Source organism: Littorina saxatilis, unplaced genomic scaffold (assembly GCF_037325665.1).
Source record: "Littorina saxatilis isolate snail1 unplaced genomic scaffold, US_GU_Lsax_2.0 scaffold_649, whole genome shotgun sequence".
Classification (NCBI taxonomy): Eukaryota; Metazoa; Mollusca; class Gastropoda; order Littorinimorpha; family Littorinidae; genus Littorina; species Littorina saxatilis.
In genome coordinates this window covers 51286-75590 of record NW_027127078.1, presented here as the reverse complement: position 1 = coordinate 75590, position 24305 = coordinate 51286, and the positions used below count along the sequence as shown (strand labels likewise).

General features: G+C 40.9%; 1 long non-coding RNA gene across 1 annotated transcript; it reads left to right on the top strand.

Annotated features, from left to right (window-relative positions):
• Positions 1-4716: 4716 nt before the first annotated feature.
• Positions 4717-7448, top strand: LOC138955544 (uncharacterized). The gene is made up of 2 exons (XR_011452264.1): positions 4717-5216; positions 7158-7448. It is a non-coding gene; the product is annotated as an uncharacterized lncRNA (long non-coding RNA).
• Positions 7449-24305: the final 16857 nt, after the last annotated feature.

Sequence of the window (24305 nt, the reverse complement as noted above, 5' to 3'; positions counted from 1 at the left end):
ATTAACTATGAACATAAACATTCTATTTAAACATCAAATACATAATTATGCCACTTGACATTCTTTGTTTGGCTTTTCTTTTCCTTGATTTTGTTATATATATATATATATATATATATATACATACATTCTAACTAAATAACGAACCAATAAACTTTCAGCAACACATTAGCCACTTATGCCGTTATGGACAATAGCATACAGATACATGCACAACTCACAATAAATCATGCTCATGTACATTGAACATTGGACAATCTCAACTTAAAAAACACACCCACGCACACACACACACACACACACACACACACACACACACACACACACACACACACACCGTCACACACACACACACACACACGCACTCACGAACGCACACACACACACACACGCACGCACTGCACGCACACACACACACACACACACACACACACACACACGCATCATGTAGAAGACACACACTTTGAGAAAGAATGTGTTTCAGTCACACAGCAGTTTTTACAAACACTTACAACCTAGATCAATTTTTACTTTTTACAAACTTTCAAGGACTTAAAAAGGGGTGGTCGGGTTTTACAAGTTTTTAAAAACCTTTGTTCCCATCTTGAATACCCGCCCGAAACACAGCAACATTCGACCTGACTTGAACGCAGGATCCAATACAGGTGTCACATTATCTTTTAACACAACAGTTAAAGGAAAGTTTAGTTTTTCTGTTTTGTTTTGTTTTGGTTTGGTTTGGTTTGGTTTGTTTTGGTTTGTTTTGGTTTGTTTTGGCTTGTTTTGGTTTGTTTTGGTTTGTTTTGGCTTGTTTTGGTTTGTTTTGGTTTGTTTTGGCTTGTTTTGGTTTGTTTTGGTTTGTTTTGGCTTGTTTTGGTTTTGGTTTGGTTTGGTTTGGTTTGTTTGTTTTTGGTTTGTTTTGGTTTGGTTTGTTTGTTTTGGTTTAATTGGTTTGTTTTGGTTTGTTTTGGTTTGGTTTGGTTTGGTTTGGTTTGGTTTGGTTTGGTTTGTTTTGTTTGTTTTGTTTGTTTGGTTTGTTTTGGTTTGTTTGTTTTTGGTTTGTTTTGGTTTGTTTTGGTTTGGTTTGGTTTGTTTTGGTTTGTTTGTTTTGGTTTGTTTTGGTTTGGTTTGTTTTGGTTTGTTTGTTTTTGGTTTGTTTTGGTTTGTTTTGGTTTGGTTTGTTTTGTTTTGTTTTGTTTTGTTTTGTTTTGTTTGTTTTGGTTTGTTTTGTTTTGTTTTGTTTTGGTTTGGTTTGTTTTGTTTTGTTTTGTTTTGGTTTGGTTTGTTTTGTTTTGGTTTGGTTTGTTTGGGTTTGCTGGGAATGGTTTAGTTTTTGATGTGGTTTGGTTTCTTTTGCTTTGTTTTATGGTTTCTTTTGTTATCTTTTGTTAGGGTTTCTTTTTTAACTCGTGTAGGCTATTCCACTCGTGACAGACATGAAGAAAAAAAAGAACGATTGTCCACTGAAATCCCTTAAGAACTTTTGTGCAGGGATCTAAGACAAAACCGAACTCGGGAGGCATACACAAACAGACAATAAATACGAAAGAAAAACCCCGAAGGCTGTACCTAATAACATGGCAGCTAGGTCGACAATCCTACAGAATTCCTGCATTGCGATAACTACAAGAGAAAGCCAGACAGCGACTAACAAGTCGCGAAAGGCGAAATTACTACATTTAGTCAAGCTGTGGAACTCACAGAATGAAACTGTACGCACTGCATTTTTTCACAATGACCGTAGTCCGCCGCTTGTGCAAAACGGAGTGAAACTGACGAGCCTGTTCAGCGCGGTAGTGGTTTCGCTGTGCTGCATAGCACGCTTTTCTGTACCTCTCTTCGTTATAAATTTCTGAGCGTGTTTTTAATCCAAACATATCATATCTAATGTTTTTGGAATCAGGAACCGACAAGGAATAAGATGACATTGTTTTTAAATCGATTTCGGAAATTCAATTTTGATCATAATTTTTATATTCTTAATTTTCAGAGCTTGTTTTTAATCCAAATATAATATATTTATATGTTTTTGGAATCAGGAAATGATGTAGAATAAGATGAACGTAAATTTGGATCGTTTTATATAAAAACAAATTATTACAATTGTCAGATTTTTAATGACCAAATGTCATTAATTAATTTTTAAGCCACCAAGCTGAAATACCATACCGAAATCCGGCCTTCGTCGAAGATTGCTTTACAAAAATGTCAATCAATTTGATTGAAAAATGAGGGTGTGACAGTGCCGCCTCAACTTTTACAAAAAGCCGGATATGACGTCATCAAAGGTATTTATAAAAAAAAATAAAAAAACGTCCGGGGATATCATAAAATGTCATAAAGATCGGTCCAGTAGTTTGTAGACACACACACACACACACACAGACAGTCACACACACACACACACACACACACACACACACACACACACACACACACACACACACACACACACACACACTTACACACACACACACACACACACACGTACATGTACCGTAAACTAATAACATTTAGTCAAGTAGCTGTCGAACTCACAGAATGAAACTGAACGCAATGCAACGCAGCAAGACCGTATACTCGTAGCATCGTCAGTCCACCGCTCACGGCAAAGGCAGTGAAATTGACAAGAAGAGCGGGGGAGTAGTTGCGCTGAGAAGGATAGCACGCTCTTCTGTACCTCTCTTCGTTTTAACTTTCTAAGCGTGTTTTTAATCCAAACATATCATATCTATATGTTTTTGGAATCAGGAACCGACAAGGAATAAGATGAAAATGTTTTTAAATTGATTTCGACAATTTAATTTTGATAATAATTTTTATATATTTAATTTTCAGAGCTTGTTTTTAATCCGAATATAACATATTTATATGTTTTTGGAATCAGCAAATGATGGAGAATAAGATAAACGTAAATTTGGATCGTTTTATAAAAAACATATTTTTTTTACAATTTTCAGATTTTTAATGACCAAAGTCATTAATTAATTTTTAAGCCACCACGCTGAAATGCAATACCGAAGTTTGGGCTTCGTCGAACATTACCCGACCAAAATTTCAACCAATTTGGTTAAAAAATGAGGGCGTGACAGTGCCGCCTCAACTTTCACGAAAAGCCGGATATGACGTCATCAAAGACATTTATCAAAAAAATGAAAAAAACGTCTGAGGATATCATACCCAGAAACTCTCATGTCAAATTTCATAAAGATCGGTCCAGTAGTTTAGTCTGAATCGCTCTATACACACACACACACAGACAGACAGACAGACACACACACACACACACACGCACATACACCACGACCCTCGTCTCGATTCCCCCCTCTACGTAAAAACATTCAGTCAAAACTTGACTAAATGTAAAAAGGAAGCGAGATTAACCTGGTCTGGTGTCCAGCACACGTGAACGTGCCTGGCAACGAGAGAGCAGACAAAGCCGCTAAAGAAGCTGTCCAAGGCATAGGCGCCTCCGAGGTAGACCTGCCATTGTCTGCTTCTGAGATCAGTAGCCTTACAGACTCTCTTCTCTGGAGAGAATGGAGGAACAAATACATGCACACGGCTATAAGCTCTGGCTGGCTCATTTGGGAAGCCCCATCAAAACAGATGAACACCTATAATGCATGCCCACGTGTAATAACAAGTCGCGTAAGGCGAAAATACAATATTTAGTCAAGTAACTGTCGAACTCACAGAATGAAACTGAACGCAATGCCATTTTTCAGCAAGACCGTATACTCGTAGCATCGTCAGTCCACCGCTCATGGCAAAGGCAGTGAAATTGACAAGAAGAGCGGGGTAGTAGTTGCGCTAAGAAGGATAGCACGCTTTTCTGTACCTCTCTTTGTTTTAACTTTCTGAGCGTGTTTTTAATCCAAACATATCATATCTATATGTTTTTGGAATCAGGAACCGACAAGAAATAAGATGAAAGTGTTTTTAAATTGATTTCGACAATTTAATTTTGATAATAATTTTTATATATTTAATTTTCAGAGCTTGTCTTTAATCCGAATATAACATATTTATATGTTTTTGGAATTAGCAAATGATGGAGAATAAGATAAACGTAAATTTGGATCGTTTTATAAATTTTTATTTTTTTTTACAATTTTCAGATTTTGAATGACCAAAGTCATTAACTAATTTTTAAGCCACCAAGCTGAAATGCAATACCGAAGTCCGGGCTTCGTCGAAGATTACTTGACCAAAATTTCAACCAATTTGGTTGAAAAATGAGGGCGTGACAGTGCCGCCTCAACTTTCACGAAAAGCCGGATATGACGTCATCAAAGACATTTATAAAAAAAACGAAAAAAACGTTCTGGGATTTCATACCCAGGAACTCTCATGTCAAATTTCATAAAGATCGGTCCAGTAGTTTAGTCTGAATCGCTCTACACACACACACACACACACAGACAGACACACACACACACACACGCACATACACCACGACCCTCGTTTCGATTCCCCCTCGATGTTAAAATATTTAGTCAAAACTTGACTAAATATAAAAAGGATTAACCGCCTAAGGGCAGAAGCTGGGAACTACCAATTTCTAGTGCTTAAATGCACCTGTCAATCCGACCTCAGCATTGCTCATTTGACTTTGGAGTGTGATTTGAACTCATGCCACTTTCAACCCCTGACTCAGTTTATAAACTCAAATAGAAATATCCCGCCAAATACCCCAAATGAAAAATTAAGCTATCTTTTAAGTTTTGATAAAGACCTTGGGTGGCAAGGTCCCAAACTTATCGCTGGACTTGTGCACACGCACCCACTTGGTCCCTGGATATGAAGAGACATTGCTGCGGTTGACGCCATTGCTTCTCATATAGCTACTATATATTTTTTTATCAGAACCTTTAAGAATACCATTTTATATCCAAGTATCTCTTAATACCATTTTTAATTAGATGAGCGAGAGTGTGCGGGAGATGGGAGGGTGGTGAACCACTGTACATAAAGGGAAAGTTTGTGTGCGCGCCTCTGTGTGTTTTTAATCTAAGACAAATGTCGCCAATGTTTTTACAGAGTGACGTTAAAAAAAGGATTGTCTACATCATACGAAAGACTGGACGAGGCAAAGACGCAGCACGAATATCTCAAGAGCCACGAGTCGCCCGGTCGCCGAAAACGTGCGGCCTCCGCCCTGGCTTCCGTCCTTCTCGGACAGTGAGGAGCCCGCGTCAAAGGGGGACAATCAGGTTGGTATCGTTGTTATCTTATCGAAAAAACAATTAACACAATTAAGTAGTTATCACCTTGTAAGAAGTCCGCACCAAAGGGAGACAATCCGGTTAGTTATGTTATTATTATTATTATTATTGTTTTTTTTCTTTAATGTTTTTTTTAAGTAGTTATCACTTTGTGAGAAGTCCGTGTCAAGAAAGACAATCAGTTAGGTGTTCTGTGTGTGTTTTGTTGGTGTTTTTTTTCAATTGACATTTTTTTGTAGGAAGTCCGTGCCAAAAGAGACAACCATGCATGTTACTTCCGTAGCTACTTGATTTTCATCACCTCATTATAAACCCGCTTCAAGAGACCATAAGGTTGGTTACGTAGTGGTTTAAGTTGTCATCACATAGTGAAAAGTCCGTGTCAAGGGAGACAATCTCGTTGGTTCCGTCGCCGTTCGTCATTACTTAGAGAAGTTAGACGTCAAGGGAGACAATCACGTTGCTTCCGTATACGTAGCTACTAAATAGTCCTCAACTCATGAGAAGCTCACCGGCACGGTTGGCCTAGTGGGAAGGCGTCCGCCCCGTGATCGGGAGGTCGTGGGTTCGAACCCCGGCCGGGTCATACCTAAGACTTTAAAATTGGCAATCTAGTGGCTGCTCCGCCTGGCGTCTGGCATTATGGGGTTAGTGCTAGGACTGGTTGGTCCGGTGTCAGAATAATGTGATTGGGTGAGACATGAAGCCTGTGCTGCGACTTCTGTCATGTGTGTGGCGCACGTTATATGTCAAACCAGCACCGCCCTCATATGGCCCTTCGTGGTCGGCTGGGCGTTAAGCAAACAAATAAACAAATACATAAATGAGAAGCCCGCTTCAAGGGAGACCATAAGGTTCGTTAAGTAGTGTTCTATGTTGACATCACCCCGTGAAAAGTCTAAGCCATGGGAGACAATCACGTTGGTTCCGTAGTGTTTTAAATAATACTCACATCGTGAACAGTCTATGTCAAGGGAGACAATCATTTTTGTTCCGTAGTGTTTTAAGTAATACTCACATCGTGAAAAGTCTATGCCATGGGAGACAATCACGTTGGTTCCGTAGTGTTTTAAGTAATACTCACATCGTGAAAAGTCTAAGCCATGGGAGACAATCACGTTGGTTCCGTAGTGTTTTAAATAATACTCACATCGTGAACAGTCTATGTCAAGGGAGACAATCATTTTTGTTCCGTAGTGTTTTAAGTAATACTCACATCGTGAAAAGTCTAAGCCATGGGAGACAATCGCGTTGGTTCCGTAGTGTTTTAAGTAATACTCGCATCGTGAAAAGTCTAAGCCAAGGGAGACAATCACGTTGGTTCCGTAGTGTTTTAAGTGATACTCGCATCGTGAAAAGTCTAAGCCATGGGAGACAATCACGTTGGTTCCGTAGTGTTTTAAGTAATACTCGCATCGTGAAAAGTCTATGTCAAGGGAGACAATCACTTTGGTTCCGTAGTGTTTTTAGTAATACTCGCATCGTGAAAAGTCTATGTCAAGGGAGACAATCACTTTGGTTCCGTAGTGTTTTTAGTAATACTCGCATCGTGAAAAGTCTAAGCCATGGGAGACAATCACGTTGGTTCCGTTGTGTTTTAAGTAATACTCACATCGTGAAAAGTCCGTGTCAAGGGAGACAATCACGTTGGTTCCGTCGCTGTTCGTCATTACTTACAGACACGGTGACAAATCTGTATGAATGGAAAGAGGTTAGCTCCGCGGTTTTTATGTCTATTCAATATTTGACTGTAAGTCTATGTGTTGCAATAGACTAGCTGGGAGGGATGTGATGTGTGTGTGTGTGTGTGTGTGTGTGTGTGTGTGTGTGTGTGTGTGTGTGTGTGTGTGTGTGTGTGTGAAAAATCTGGTTTTTTTTTAATGTTGATCACTATAATTATTATCATTTTCAAACGTCTGTTTTTTGCAGGCTCTTGGGCGACACCAGAGGGAGGAAAATGCGCCACAGCTTTACACAGACAATTCACAGTCCGGAAGTGAACGTTGAAAATTTCAAGTTTATGCTACTGTGCCCTTTGAAGATTTAATCTATACGGAAATGTAGACATTTAGCAAACCGATACAGAAAAGACCTGCTTTTTTGTTGTCAAGGCAGGCAAAATTATAATTTCTCGGAGCATTTTATGGTTCTTCATTGAAATAATTATAGCGGTTGGACTTCACGCCCACTATTATAAAATAAAAGTGTTATTGTTATTGACTATGTATTATGGTTGAGTATTTATGTGCGTGTCTGCCCAATCTGTGTGTATATGAATTAGTGTGTATGTATACTTGTTGAGTGTGTATTTGAGACAAAGTCAAAGAGTGAAAAATAAATGAATAGAAAGAGATGAAAGTGTTTTAGGATTAAAACTAACCTACAAAAACTTACAACCAAAACGTTAACCTTTACAAAGTTTATTGACACTAAACAACTGACAACAACTGTCAACAAGTCTCACATAGTTTCTCTGGTCTATTTCAAGGGAGACAACTATTCTATCATTAAACTCTTGCTTCTAACACTCCTCAAAGAAAACTAACACCATAACCAATACAAGAACTCCAAAGATTCCCAGACTAAAAAAGAACACTATATTACATAAACATCTCACAAACTGACAATACTAATGACTTCACAAAAGACTTTTTCACGACTGACCCAAACCGACCCAACACATGCCCATGGAGTTGGACTTCTAAGCCCAAAAACAACTTTACATCAGCAGCTGGTCTTCTCCCAAAAACAACAAGTCGCGTAAGGCGAAAATACAACATTTAGTCAAGTAGCTGTCGAACTCACAGAATGAAACTGAACGCAATGCAACGCAGGAAGACCGTCAGTCCACCGCTCACGGCAAAGGCAGTGAAATTGACAAGAAGAGCGGGGGAGTAGTTGCGCTGAGAAGGATAGCACGCTCTTCTGTACCTCTCTTCGTTTTAACTTTCTAAGCGTGTTTTTAATCCAAACATATCATATCTATATGTTTTTGGAATCAGGAACCGACAAGGAATAAGATGAAAGTGTTTTTAAATTGATTTCGAAAATTTAATTTTGATAATAATTTTTATATATTTAATTTTCAGAGCTTGTTTTTAATCCGAATATAACATATTTATATGTTTTTGGAATCAGCAAATGATGGAAAATAAGATAAACGTAAATTTGGATCGTTTTATAAAAAAACATATTTTTTTTTACAATTTTCAGATTTTTAATGACCAAAGTCATTAATTAATTTTTAAGCCACCACGCTGAAATGCAATACCGAAGTTCGGGCTTCGTCGAAGATTACTTGACCAAAATTTCAACCAATTTGGTTGAAAAATGAGGGCGTGACAGTGCCGCCTCAACTTTCACGAAAAGCCGGATATGACGTCATCAAAGACATTTATCAAAAAAATGAAAAAAACGTCTGAGGATATCATACCCAGAAACTCTCATGTCAAATTTCATAAAGATCGGTCCAGTAGTTTAGTCTGAATCGCTCCACACACACACACACACACACACAGACAGACAGACACACACACGCACATACACCACGACCCTCGTCTCGATTCCCCCCTCTACGTAAAAACATTTAGTCAAAACTTGACTAAATGTAAAAAGGAAGCGAGATTAACCTGGTCTGGTGTCCAGCACACGTGAACGTGCCTGGCAACGAGAGAGCAGACAAAGCCGCTAAAGAAGCTGCCCAAGGCATAGGCGCCTCCGAGGTAGACCTGCCATTGTCTGCTTCTGAGATCAGTAGCCTTACAGACTCTCTTCTCTGGAGAGAATAATAATAATAATAATAATAATAATGCAAACTTTTATAGCGCTATTCTAGAAAAATGTCTACTCTTAGCGCTTTACAATACATACATCGACCAAGCATACTATACACGCACAGGCAAAGAAACCGACCAAACATAACCAACAAACTATACATGCACAGGCAAAGAAAACGACCAAACATACAATACACGCACAGGCAAAGATAACGACCAATCATAACCAACATACTATACGCGCGCAGGCAAAGAGAACAATCAGCACATGTAATAATTACTGACAACTAATGATGCAGGCATACAATGACAATCCAATACACAGCCTAGGCACAAGAACCACATAAGGCTACTGTATAAAAACGTGTCAACAATACTATTTACACACACACAAACAGTGCTGACACAAAGCGCAGAAAATATATATACACGTTATTTTAGGCACTAGGTAGGGGGTGAGGTGGGGCGGGATGGGGTGGGTGGGGAGATGCTGGAGGGAAAATCACTTGCGCTGAAAGAGGTGTGTTTTGAGATTTGTCTTGAATGTAGTGAGAGAATCTGTGTGTCTGAGAGGCAGAGGTAATCTATTCCAGGTCACAGGGGCTTGATAGGCGAAGGACCTCTCGCCACATGTCTTTGTTTGCACTGTGGGGAGTCGGAAGAGTCGAGTGTCGGCGGCGGAGCGAAGCTGACGAGAGGGGGTGTAGAGATTGAGGAGTTCTGAGAAGTATTCTGGGGCAGAACCAGAAACGACGGCAAAAGAAAGAGAGGAGAGTTTGTATTCGATCCTTTTAGTGATAGGCAGCCAGTGTAGAGAGTGAAGAAGGGGTGTGGCGTGTTCATACTTGGAAGATTTGAAGACCAGGCGGGCAGCGTTATTTTGGATCCTTTGAAGTCTATCTAAAAGGTACTTAGGGAGACCGGCCAGAAGAGAATTGCAATAATCTATCTTTGAGAGGACTAAAGAACACACTAACGTTTTGGTTGCATCAGTGGTGAGGTAGTGACGGACTGAACTAATCTTGCGCAGCTCTAGATAGGCGGACTTGCAGATGTTAGAGATGTGTTTTTGGAAAGAGAGAGTTGGATCGAGAGTGACGCCAAGGCTGCGGACAGACGGAGAGAAAGAGATAGGTAGTTCGTTGACAGTGAGAGAGGCAGGAAGAGAAGGGTGATTGAGAAATTTCTTGGGACAGGCCAGCATAACTTCGGTTTTGTCACTATTTAACTGGAGTTTGTTTAAAGACATCCAATCACTGAGGTCCGCAATGCAATCCTGTGTCCGAGATACCAGAACGTCAACTTCAGCAAGAGGGGCAGACTGATGAAGCTGTGTATCATCAGCGAAACTCTCGTGCGACAACGCATGGCGACTGATAACATCGGACACAGGGGAGGCATATAGAACGAAAAGTATGGGGCCAAGCACGGACCCTTGCGGGACACCGTACTGGAGAGCTGAAGGTTGAGATTTGATGCCGTTGACACAAACGGTCTGCGTCCGGTTAGTAAGGTACGAACGAACCCAGGAAAGGGCCAGATCATGAACACCAAAGGAGTGCTGAAGCCTGTGGAGCAGAATTTCGTGGTCTATCGTATCAAATGCGCTAGACAAGTCCAGTAGTGTTAGAATGGAGACCTGATTTTCGTCAAAGCCAAGAAGGATGTCGTTTACAATCTTCAGAAGTGCTGTCTCAGTACTATGGTTTTTCCTGTATGCAGACTGATGGGTGTTGAGAAGGTGGTTTTGCTCTAGATGAGTGAGAAGTTGTGAAAGGACAATTTTTTCAGTGATTTTTGAAAGGAATGACAAGTTCGAAACGGGCCTAAAGTTTTTCAAGGAATTCTTGTCAAGTGAAGGTTTTTTGATGAGGGGCCTAACTATTGCAGGTTTGAATTCATCTGGGAATGAGCCGGAAGTCAGAGAGTCGTTGATGACGTGAGTGAGATATGGAAGAAGGTCATCAATACAATCACACAGCAGAGAGGACGGAATGGGGTCAAGCTCGCACGTTTTCGGACTAGCGCCTAAACACACCTTTTTTACAAACTCGCTGGTGACAGGCTCAAAACGCTGCAGAGCTGGACCACAATACATCCTATCGGCAACCGGTGAAGGCGGGACAACAGCAGAATCAAGCTTCTCGCGAATAAGCGCGATCTTCGCAGTGAAAAAGTCAGCGAACTTCTGGGGAAGCTCATGTACAGAGAACATAGTGGGAAGAGGGGGACAAGTCACCTTGCCTAAGATGTCATTGGTGACACTAAACAGCTGTTTGACTGAGGTGCATGCGAGTATTTTGGATGAGAAGAATGCAGACTTGGCATGGTCGACGATGGCGGAATGGAGGAACAAATACATGCACACGGCTATAAGCTCTGGCTGGCTCATTTGGGAAGCCCCATCAAAACAGATGAACACCTATAATGCATGCCCACGTGTAATAACAAGTCGCGTAAGGCGAAAATACAATATTTAGTCAATTAGCTGTCGAACTCACAGAATGAAACTGAACGCAATGCCATTTTTCAGCAAGACCGTATACTCGTAGCATCGTCAGTCCACCGCTCATGGCAAAGGCAGTGAAATTGACAAGAAGAGCGGGGTAGTAGTTGCGCTAAGAAGGATAGCACGCTTTTCTGTACCTCTCTTTGTTTTAACTTTCTGAGCGTGTTTTTAATCCAAACATATCATATCTATATGTTTTTGGAATCAGGAACCGACAAGGAATAAGATGAAAGTGTTTTTAAATTGATTTCGACAATTTAATTTTGATAATAATTTTTATATATTTAATTTTCAGAGCTTGTTTTTAATCCGAATATAACATATTTATATGTTTTTGGAATCAGCAAATGATGGAGAATAAGATGGACGTAAATTTGGATCGTTTTATAATAATTTTTTTTTTGTGTGTGCAATTTTCAGATTAACTTTCTGAGCGTGTTTTTAATCCAAACATATCATATCTATATGTTTTTGGAATCAGGAACCGACAAGGAATAAGATGAAAGTTTTTTTAAATTGATTTCGACAATTTAATTTTGATAATAATTTTTATATATTTAATTTTCAGAGCTTGTTTTTAATCCGAATATAACATATTTATATGTTTTCGGAATTAGCAAATGATGGAGAATAAGATAAACGCAAATTTGGATCGTTTTATAAAAAAAACATATTTTTTTTACAATTTTCAGATTTTTAATGACCAAAGTCATTAATTAATTTTTAAGCCACAAAGCTGAAATGCAATACCGAAGTTCGGGCTTTGTCGAAGATTACTTGACCAAAATTCCAACCAATTTGGTTGAAAAATGAGGGCGTGACAGTGCCGCCTCAACTTTCACGAAAAGCCGGATATGACGTCATCAAAGACATTTATCAAAAAAATGAAAAAAACGTTCGGGGATTTCATACCCAGGAACTCTCATGTCAAATTTCATAAAGATCGGTCCAGTAGTTTAGTCTGAATCGCTCTACACACACACACACACACACACACACACACACACACACACACACACACACACACACACACACACACACACACACACACACACACACGCACATACACCACGACCCTCGTCTCGATTCCCCCCTCGATGTTAAAACATTTAGTCATAACTTGACTAAATGTAAAAACGTCCAGTGTTGATGCGTTCAAAACGTGCCATTTCAGAAAATTTAATTTCTTATTTGTCTTATTTGGAGTATACAATTTAAAACAAGTCGCATAAGGCGAAAATACAATATTTAGTCAAGTAGCTGTGGAACTCACAGAATGAAAGTGAACGCAATGTAATTTTTCAGCAAGACCGTATACTCGTAGCATCGTCAGTCCACCGCTCATGGCAAAGGCAGTGAAATTGACAAGAAGAGCGGGGTAGTAGTTGCGCTAAGAAGGATAGCACGCTTTTCTGTACCTCTCTTTGTTTTAACTTTCTGAGCGTGTTTTTAATCCAAACATATCATATCTATATGTTTTTGGAATCAGGAACCGACAAGGAATAAGATGAAAGTGTTTTTAAATTGATTTCGACAATTTAATTTTGATAATAATTTTTATATATTTAATTTTCAGAGCTTGTTTTTAATCCGAATATAACATATTTATATGTTTTTGGAATCAGCAAATGATGGAGAATAAGATAAACGTAAATTTGGATCGTTTTATAAATTTTTATTTTTTTTTACAATTTTCAGATTTTTAATGACCAAAGTCATTAATTAATTTTTAAGCCACCAAGCTGAAATGCAATACCGAACCCCGGGCTTCGTCGAAGATTACTTGACCAAAATTTCAACCAATTTGGTTGAAAAATGAGGGCGTGACAGTGCCGCCTCAACTTTCACGAAAAGCCGGATATGACGTCATCAAAGACATTTATAAAAAAAAAGAAAAAAAAGTTCGGGGATTTCATACCCAGGAACTCTCATGTCAAATTTCATAAAGATCGGTCCAGTAGTTTAGTCTGAATCGCTCTACACACACACACACACGCACACACGCACGCACACACACACGCACATACACCACGACCCTCGTTTCGATTCCCCCTCGATGTTAAAATATTTAGTCAAAACTTGACTAAATATAAAAAAAACTACATTTTCTTGTCTTCTTTGTCAACGTCTTTATAATGTGATTAATAGCATCATTGCCATCGTAAGCAAATAAAGAACTTAAAACATCAAAAGATGTGTGTGTGTGTGTGTGTGTGTGTGTGTGTGTGTGTGTGTGTGTGTGTGTGTGTGTGTGTGTGTGTGTGTGTGTGTGTGTGTGTGTGCACGCTAGCACGCACACGCATGAACTTGATTTTGTGAGTAGGTACTCGTAAACTACTTTTTTGGCGCTCAGTATCAAGCGAAAGCCCACCCTCTACTTTGGGTCAAAAACTGTGTATAGGGTATATAGTACCTTGTAAACGCCCCCCCCCCCCCCCCCACATTTTAATAGTGCACATGTAGTACCTAAAAAAACGCCCACTTTTGAGCGAAAGTGGTGCATAAGGGGGGTAGGCGCTTACAATGTAGTTAACGGTATTTTAATCCTGCTCTTGATCACACATGTAACCGTTAGTGAAGAAAGATAATCTTAACAAAAGTGTGAAAATAAAGTTAAGGGCTGAAGTGAACTAAGCGAAATTGGGTGCCATCCAACCGGGTGGCGAAATTTGTTTTCACACGTCAGTTGCGGGCTTTCAATCCCGAAGGCTGGTTCCGAGTAACTACGAACGTAATCGGAAGTTCCGATGTTTACCAAGTCAAAGAGCCGAGTCGAACACTATCCTTGCGTCATCCAGAGAAACTGTACAGATCTCTGCGTCATCTTTGCAAGCAGCTTCGGAGATTTCAAAATGTTTGCTGTGTGCAACACATGTTCAACGACAACATCTAATACGGATATTTTGGATGTTTTGAAGGAAAGAACTTCTTTTTCTTGTCGTAAAACTAAAATACACCCTCTATTTAAAAAGCATGCACGCGTATCACGCTGCCAAGCCGGGTGACACTGGAATACGCCGCGTCACCGCATGACGTCAAACGCATCAGCTGTTCGCAGTGAGTATCTCCAGAAAATCGCCTCTAACTTCTTCCAAATAACATATCATAACATTGCTGTTGTCTTCACTTTAGCATAAGGTGTTATAGTATCCTGGAATCGATTCATTTTGTTCCTCGGACGCATGTGTGGACGTAGATATAAGATTATTCACAGTTCTCAAGCGTATTCTGTTTAAATCTAGGTTTTCCACGATTCTCATGGAAAATCAAGCTCACGAACTAAGCTGCAGACAATCGGAGAACGTTCGATGGTCATTTATTGATAGTTCAGTCACTTGTTGAGACGTATAGTGCTGTAGTTTGATTACACTGCATGAATTTCTGAAGTCACCCAAGTTTTTGTCGGGTGTGCGCCGGATCCTTTTTTATTTTTTCATGGGTGTGTGCCGCGTCACCGATTGGGTGAGCGCCGCGTCAAGTACTTCAAAATAATATAGTTGGGTCTCTCTGTGTCTGTCGGTCTGTGTGTGGCAGTTTGATGCGAAAAACAGCTCTCCACAGAAATATGACTTAGCTGGATGTTTTTTGTCACTTTTATGCAAGATCAAGAGAACATAACACAGCAGTTGTGTGTTTTCCAGTAATTGTGGACAGACTCAACTCAAAACTCTCTCTCTCTCTCTCTCTCTCTCTCTCTCTCTCTCTCTCTCTCTTTGTTCATTCTATAAATCCCCAAAAGTGTGAGCACTGATGTGACTGTGAAAGTCAGATCTATTCATAAACGTTTTGGCACAATGTTGGCAGGAGTACCTTGGCCCTTGCGCAAAATCATGTTTCATGCGTCTGTGTTCTTTAAGACTGGACATTCGTGAAAAGATTTTTCCACAATCTTGGCAAAGTTCCCGAACTCGGGTTTTCTTTGCCGGCGTTGACGTCATGGCTGGGAGGCCTATAGCCTCACTTAGATCTTGAAGTGGTTGCGTTTGAACAGTTTCTTCAGTACTTACATCCAAGAAGCTATCAAGGGTGACAGCGGACAATTCCATCTGTAATGAAATGGAAAAGACACATACACGGATCAGTTCATGTACTTCCTGAGTTCAGCTTGTATAAAAAAAAAGTACGCAATACCACCATTAAACGATAAACTATGGCCAAGTAGAAACGAAAGTTGTTGACGCGGCGCACACCCATGGCAAAGCTAAAAGTGATCGGGCAGACACCCGGCGAGTGACGCGGCGTACACCCGTGAAATCTTTCGGTGACCAAATGAATTCACGAACTGTGATCAAAGTATACCAACTTGAATAACAAAAAGTGACGTGTGTATCACAAAATGGCCTTTAATTACTCTCCAGGTATCTGCAGCTTTGTCCGTGAGGTTATTTTTCCATACGAACTGAGGAATGCCTAAATTTACACTGAATATGCTTGAAAAGTGTACATAATCTTACTTCGAGGGCCACGCATATGTCGGAGGAACAAAATGAATCGATTCCAGGATACTATAGCACCTTATGCTAAAGTGAAGACAACAGCAATGTTATGATATGTTATTTGGAAGAAGTTAGAGGCGATTTTCTGGAGATACTCACTGCGAACAGCTGATGCATTTGACGTCATGCGGTGACGCGGCGTATTCCAGTGTCACCCGGCTTGGCAGCGTGCGTATGGGAGCCACAAACCGCATGCATACTGGCACACGCTGATGCTTGTGATTCTGACTGTACACTGTTACAACTTAGATCTAACTGAACATGATCACGTTACTCGTTAGATCATCAGTGCTAGTGCTATTATTTTGTAGAAACTAAAAAGGCACTCGGAGTCCAGTAACAACATATTGAAGTATCTGTGAATGTGTTTTTGGTAATTAAATGGGAACTCTGGTGTACAAGAGGTCTTCTGCTGCAGTGCATGGTGTCTAGATCTGGGTTTTGAAGGCTTCCACCGAGGCTGAGGATACTGCCTGTGGTGGGAGGGCGTTCCATTTGCCAATGGTGCGAGGAAAGAAAGACTGCTGTCTGTATGATGTTCTGCAGGCTGGGAGTTTATGAGCCTCAGCATGGATTGAGCGAGTGCTGAGTGCAATTCTTTTCGCTCCATCCTATTAATTCACACATTGACCCTGCAGCAGTGATGATCATTTCTAGATTGTAATCGACAAAGTTCGTAGCTCGGATTGCACTCATTCCAGCGCTACCGTGTACTGGGTCAGCGAGACACGAACGACAACTCAAATCGATAAGCATCCGAACACATCGGAACTTCCGTTTACGTTCGTAGCTACTCGGAAATAGCCTTCGGGATTGAAAGCCCGTAACTGACGTGTGACCGGGTCTGATTCGTTGAAACCACAACAAATCTCACTTTCAACCAATCCAAACCCGCGACTGGCTCTCATCCGGTTGGTAAGTTTCTCGTGCCCCTCGGCCAGGTCTCCATGCGGGACACCTCGACCCCGGTGACGCAAGCAGAATACTGACCTTTGAAGGTCAAGATGATCTTTTGTTTGTTTGTTTGCTTAACGCCCAGCCGACCACGAAGGGCCATATCAGGGCGGTGCTGCTTTGACATATAACGTGCGCCACATACAAGACAGAAGTCGCAGCACAGGCTTCATGTCTCACCCAGTCACATTATTCTGACACCGGACCAACCAGTCCTAGCACTAACCCCATAATGCCAGCCGCCAGGCGGAGCAGCCACTAGATTGCCAATTTTAAAGTCTTAGGTATGACCCGGCCGGGGTTCGAACCCACGACCTCCCGATCACGGGGCGGACGCCTTACCACTAGGCCAACCGTGCCGGTCAAGATGATCTGACCTCCATCTAATTTTAGGGTCTTTATTAGGCTGGAATGTCGCTTTCTCTTCGTCCTGATTTTAAGAGAGGTAGGAATTTAGTACCCCCGATGTCATCAATAGAGAACACTTAGAGAGAGACAGAGAAAGAGACAGAGATAGACAGAGACGTCCTCGATCATATGTTTTTATAAGTGCATCTTTTACTGTTTCACTTGGTACTTATTGATGGACATAAATAAATGCATAATACATAAGCAGAAAAGGCCCTTAACTTATACCATAAGATTCTGCGTTCAAAATAATGCGGCCTTAAGGAGGACTGCCTTTATGTTTCAAAAGCAAGTAGTTTGAAAGCTTAAGGCCTAAAAAAAAAATAGGCGTGGTTACGGTAACCCGACCTACCCTATTTTTAGGGGCCGACCCTATAACTTTTTATTACATTTGTCAACAAAAAAACCCACAAAACAAGAAAACGAGTGCAGAAAACGCAATGAAAGCGAAAGCGCCCGAGTCGCACACTTATTTCCCGGTCAAGTAGGTTTAATTTGTACACATTAGAAAAAAAAGTAAAAAAAAAAAAGTGATTGCCTACCTTCCTACCCTATTTTTTTTGGCCATGTTACTATAACCACACCTTTTTTTTGGGGGCCTAATTTAAATGTCGTAAACTAGCCAAAGAACGAGTACCCTTTGTCAGGGTTAAAATGATGTACTTACACTGAGTTACTTCCAATAACCTTGACATATCCATAACAGTCAAAACACGCCTTAGATTACTATCTTGTTTTAAAACTGATAAGATATATATATAGATACGAAATCTAAATGTGTCTCCAAAACTGACCGGAACGCGGGTAAACAAGTCACTTTCCCTGTCAACCAGCTTGAACACAAACTCCGAAATAACTAGGCAACGGTTTTAGTTATCGCTATTGCGATGGTCGCTGGCTTGGACACCGCGTTATGCGTGAGCTAGGACAGTAGTGTTGCAGATGATAGGCCAGTACATTTCTATGGTGGCCTACTTGAGAAAAATGTAATCAATATAAACAATTAGCACAACGATGTAGGACAAAAAACGTTTGTACTTGTAATGAGAGTCAGAGTGTAGTTATTTGTGTAACTGTTACAGTGCAAACAAGCAGCTACATTTTGTTTTAATTTGTCAGTGAAACCAATTACAAAGCACGTCTTTCTAACGTACTAGCAGTTAAGCCCGGCTTCGCCCGGGAGTAAGCGGAGCCCTGTAGCAATTTAAGACGCTCGCTATCCCATTATCATTAGCTTTACCTCCTTTGTTTGGATACAAAAAAAGAGTTATCTCCCTTACCTTCTAGAAATTTCCGGAACTGTCCAGTTAATTTTTCTTTCTTCATTTCTTCCTCTCATCGGAGCAATAGCGAGTCTCTAATATCACTGGCATGATGTGCTTGCTACAGGTGAACAGTAGGCACTGAACTGGTCTTGCACCATATAGGCTGTATTCAATAAATGGGAGGTCCATAATCTGAGAAAGGAAACAATGAATCAAGAAACTAAAACCCAGGTGCACATCTGCGGCACCTAGGGAGTGTACGTGCACACTATCTTGTTCCTGCCTCTTGCCATCTCAGAGGTATGGCGACCACAGACAGGCAGACACACACACACACACACACACAGACAGACAGACACTCTCTTTCTCTTCGCCCGGGAGTAAGCGGAGCCCTGTTGCAATTTAAGACGCTCGCTATCCCATTATGATTAGCTTTACCTCCTTTGTTTGGATACAAAAAAAGAGTTATCTCCCTTACCTTCTAGAAATTTCCGGAACTGTCCAGTTAATTTTTCATTCTTCATTTCTTCCCCTCATAGGAGCAATTATAGCGAGTCTCTAATATCACTGGCATGATGTGCTTGCTACAGGTGAACAGTAGGCACTGAACTGGTCTTGCACCATATAGGCTGTATTCAATAAATGGGAGGTCCATAATCTGAGAAAGGAAACAATGAATCAAGAAACTAAAACCCAGGTGCACATCTGCGGCACCTAGGGAGTGTACGTGCACACTATCTTGTTCCTGCCTCTTGCCATCTCAGAGGTATGGCGACCACAGACAAAAAAGAGTTATCTCCCTTACCTTCTAGAAATTTCCGGAACTGTCCAGTTAATTTTTCATTCTTCATTTCTTCCCCTCATAGGAGCAATAGCAAGTCTCTAATATCACTGGCATGATGTGCTTGCTACAGGTGAACAGTTATCTCCCTTACCTTCTAGAAATTTCCGGAACTGTCCAGTTAATTTTTCATTCTTCATTTCTTCCCCTCATAGGAGCAATAGCGAGTCTCTAATATCACTGGCATGATGTGCTTGCTACAAGTGAACAGTAGGCACTGAACTGGTCTTGCACCATATAGGCTGTATTCAATAAATGGGAGGTCCATAACCTGAGAAAGGAAAGAATGAATCAAGAAACTAAAACCCAGGTGCACATCTGCGGCACCTAGGGAGTGTACGTGCACACTATCTTGTTCCTGCCTTTTGCCATCTCAGAGGTATGGCGACCACAGACAGACAGACACACAGACAGACAGACAGACACTCTCTTTTATTTATATGTATAGATTATGTTAGACTCTTGATACCACTGTATTTTTGCAATCAAATAAAATCAAATTAACTTTATTGTCTCACATGGAGAAATTGCAGTCGCGGTACATATAACAGATATAATTGCAGTGGTTTTAATGACTACATTTCTTATTGCTAGAGCTTGCTTGCCATCGTTGAATACTGAACCTACCGATTGCCCTTATTTAGTGTAACATTATATTAATATCTTTAGCTCCAGTGCAAAATTGTGTAATTATTTTAGCTCCAGTACAATTATGTACTACATTTACTAACAAAACGAAAAGTACAAAATAATATAGAAGATGATCATACTAAACACGGTCAGTTAGTCTTAAGTTTATTTTGTCAATATGTGAATCAATAATGAGCAGCATTTTGTAGAACTTATCTACAACAACGAGACAAAAATAATTGCATGTGCTTAAAATATGTATTCAAGAGTTCATTATAAACAATGTTATGTTTTGTGTATTAATGTTGTGTTTTTTTCCAAAATGATTGTACAGCGCTCTGAGCAGGGATAACACCGCACCAGCCCTGAGATTAAAACGTAACTGACCTGACGATTTGATGAAGAAAACAGATGGAATGAAAGGGAGAGAGACTGGAAGAGGTCACATTCACTGTGCATAATTCCTACCTGTATCATTGCGACTTGCGCATCTATCTATCTATCTATCTATCTATCTATCTATACATATAATAAAAGAGAGTGTCTGTCTGTGTGTCTGTGTGTCTGTGTGTTTGTGTGTCTGTGGTCGCCATACCTCAGAGATGGCAAGAGGCAGGAACAAGATATTTTGCATGCACACTCCCTAGGTGCCGCAGATGTGCACCTGGGTTTTAGTTTCTCCAGACATTGTTTCCTTCCTCGGATAATGACCCTCCCCATCTATCAATACAGTCTACATAGTACAAGGGAGGTAAGTCATGCTTTGTCACCCACGGAAGGGAGGTAACTCTCATCAAACCAGTATACCGTGTAATTCTCAAGGGTTACCCCCCGCCCGCTATCATCCCGCCCCCATCCCCCCCCCCACACACACTAACCCTGCCCCCTGCTGTGCAAGGCCAGTTCAGTGCCTGGTGATCACATGTAGCAAGCACATAATGCCAGTGATATTACAGACTCTCTATCGCTCCTATGAGGAGAAGAAATGAAGAAGAAAAAGTTAACCGGACAGTTCAGGAAATTTCTAGAAGCAAAGGGAGGTAACTCTTACTTTGTATACATTGAAGGGAGGTATCTTCTCTTCTAATGCAGGCACGCCTGATCAGTCTTTACAGAATATATAGAGTCGATGTTAGACCTGGTTTTCAAGTATCTAGAATTTTCCTAAGAAAAGGAGATAACTCAAGTCAAAAAGTTATTTTTCAGCAAAAAGAGTGTGTTGATGGTGATGCTTTCACACTGTCAGTCCCAGCCTTTTAATCCAAATGTATGAGCTCACACTTTCATCTATCGCTTATTCTCATTGGAATAAGATTCTAGAAGTTTCTGAGAGAGAGGGAAGATCAGAAACACCCGGGCGAAGCCGGGCCTGACTGCTAGTACATATAATAAAAGAGAGTGTCTGTCTGTGTGTCTGTGTGTCTGTGTGTCTGTGTGTCTGTGGTCGCCATACCTCTGAGATGGCAAGAGGCAGGAACAAGATAGTGTGCACGTACACTCCCTAGGTGCCGCAGATGTGCACCTGGGTTTTAGTTTCTTGATTCACTGTTTCCTTTCTCAGATTATGGACCTCCCATTTATTGAATACAGCCTATATGGTGCAAGACCAGTTCAGTGCCTACTATTCACCTGTAGCAAGCACATCATGCCAGTGATATTAGAGACTCGCTGTTGCTCCTATGAGGGGAAGAAATGAAGAATGAAAAATTAACTGGACAGTTCCGGAAATTTCTAGAAGGTAAGGGAGATAACTGTTCACCTGTAGCAAGCACATCATGCCAGTGATATTAGAGACTTGCTATTACTCCTATGAGGGGAAGAAATGAAGAATGAAAAATTAACTGGACAGTTCCGGAAATTTCTAGAAGGTAAGGGAGATAACTCTTTTTTGTCTGTGGTCGCCATACCTCTGAGATGGCAAGAGGCAGGAACAAGATAGTGTGCACGTACACTCCCTAGGTGCCGCAGATGTGCATCTGGGTTTTAGTTTCTTGATTCATTGTTTCCTTTCTCAGATTATGGACCTCCCATTTATTGAATACAGCCTATATGGTGCAAGACCAGTTCAGTGCCTACTGTTCACCTGTAGCAAGCACATCATGCCAGTGATATTAGAGACTCGCTGTTGCTCCTATGAGGGGAAGAAATGAAGAATGAAAAATTAACTGGACAGTTCCGGAAATTTCTAGAAGGTAAGGGAGATAACTCTTTTTTGTCTGTGGTCGCCATACCTCTGAGATGGCAAGAGGCAGGAACAAGATAGTGTGCACGTACACTCCCTAGGTGCCGCAGATGTGCACCTGGGTTTTAGTTTCTTGATTCATTGTTTCCTTTCTCAGATTATGGACCTCCCATTTATTGAATACAGCCTATATGGTGCAAGACCAGTTCAGTGCCTACTGTTCACCTGTAGCAAGCACATCATGCCAGTGATATTAGAGACTCGCTATTGCTCTATGAGGGGAAGAAATGAAGAAAGAAAAATTAACTGGACAGTTCCGGAAATTTCTAGAAGGTAAGGGAGATAACTCTTTTTTTGTATCCAAACAAAGGAGGTAAAGCTAATGATAATGGGATAGCGAGCGTCTTAAATTGCTACAGGACTCCGCTTACTCCCGGGCGAAGCCGGGCTTAACTGCTAGTACATATAATAAAAGAGAGTGTCTGTCTGTCTGTCTGTCTGTCTGTGGTCGCCATACCTCTGAGATGGCAAGAGACAGGAACAAGATAGTGTGCACGTACACTCCCTAGGAGCCGCAGATGTGCACCTGGGTTTTAGTTTCTTGATTCATTGTTTCCTTTCTCAGATTATGGACCTCCCATTTATTGAATACAGCCTATATGGTGCAAGACCAGTTCAGTGCCTACTGTTCACCTGTAGCAAGCACATCGTGCCAGTGATATTAGAGACTCGCTGTTGCTCCTATGAGGGGAAGAAATGAAGAATGAAAAATTAACTGGACAGTTCCGGAAATTTCTAGAAGGTAAGGGAGATAACTCTTTTTTGTCTGTGGTCGCCATACCTCTGAGATGGCAAAAGGCAGGAACAAGATAGTGTGCACGTACACTCCCTAGGTGCCGCAGATGTGCACCTGGGTTTTAGTTTCTTGATTCATTGTTTCCTTTCTCAGATTATGGACCTCCCATTTATTGAATACAGCCTATATGGTGCAAGACCAGTTCAGTGCCTACTGTTCACCTGTAGCAAGCACATCATGCCAGTGATATTAGAGACTCGCTATTGCTCCTATGAGGGGAAGAAATAAAGAACGAAAAATTAACTGGACAGTTCCGGAAATTTCTAGAAGGTAAGGGAGATAACTGTTCACCTGTAGCAAGCACATCATGCCAGTGATATTAGAGACTTGCTATTGCTCCTATGAGGGGAAGAAATGAAGAATGAAAAATTAACTGGACAGTTCCGGAAATTTCTAGAAGGTAAGGGAGATAACTCTTTTTTGTCTGTGGTCGCCATACCTCTGAGATGGCAAGAGGCAGGAACAAGATAGTGTGCACGTACACTCCCTAGGTGCCGCAGATGTGCACCTGGGTTTTAGTTTTTTGATTCATTGTTTCCTTTCTCAGATTATGGACCTCCCATTTATTGAATACAGCCTATATGGTGCAAGACCAGTTCAGTGCCTACTGTTCACCTGTAGCAAGCACATCATGCCAGTGATATTAGAGACTCGCTATTGCTCCTATGAGGGGAAGAAATGAAGAATGAAAAATTAACTGGACAGTTCCGGAAATTTCTAGAAGGTAAGGGAGATAACTCTTTTTTGTCTGTGGTCGCCATACCTCTGAGATGGCAAGAGGCAGGAACAAGATAGTGTGCACGTACACTCCCTAGGTGCAGCAGATGTGCACCTGGGTTTTAGTTTCTCGATTCATTGTTTCCTTTCTCAGATTATGGACCTCCCATTTATTGAATACAGCCTATATGGTGCAAGACCAGTTCAGTGCCTACTGTTCACCTGTAGCAAGCACATCATGCCAGTGATATTAGAGACTCGCTATTGCTCCTATGAGGGGAAGAAATGAAGAATGAAAAATTAACTGGACAGTTCCGGAAATTTCTAGAAGGTAAGGGAGATAACTCTTTTTTGTCTGTGGTCGCCATACCTCTGAGATGGCAAAAGGCAGGAACAAGATAGTGTGCACGTACACTCCCTAGGTGCCGCAGATGTGCACCTGG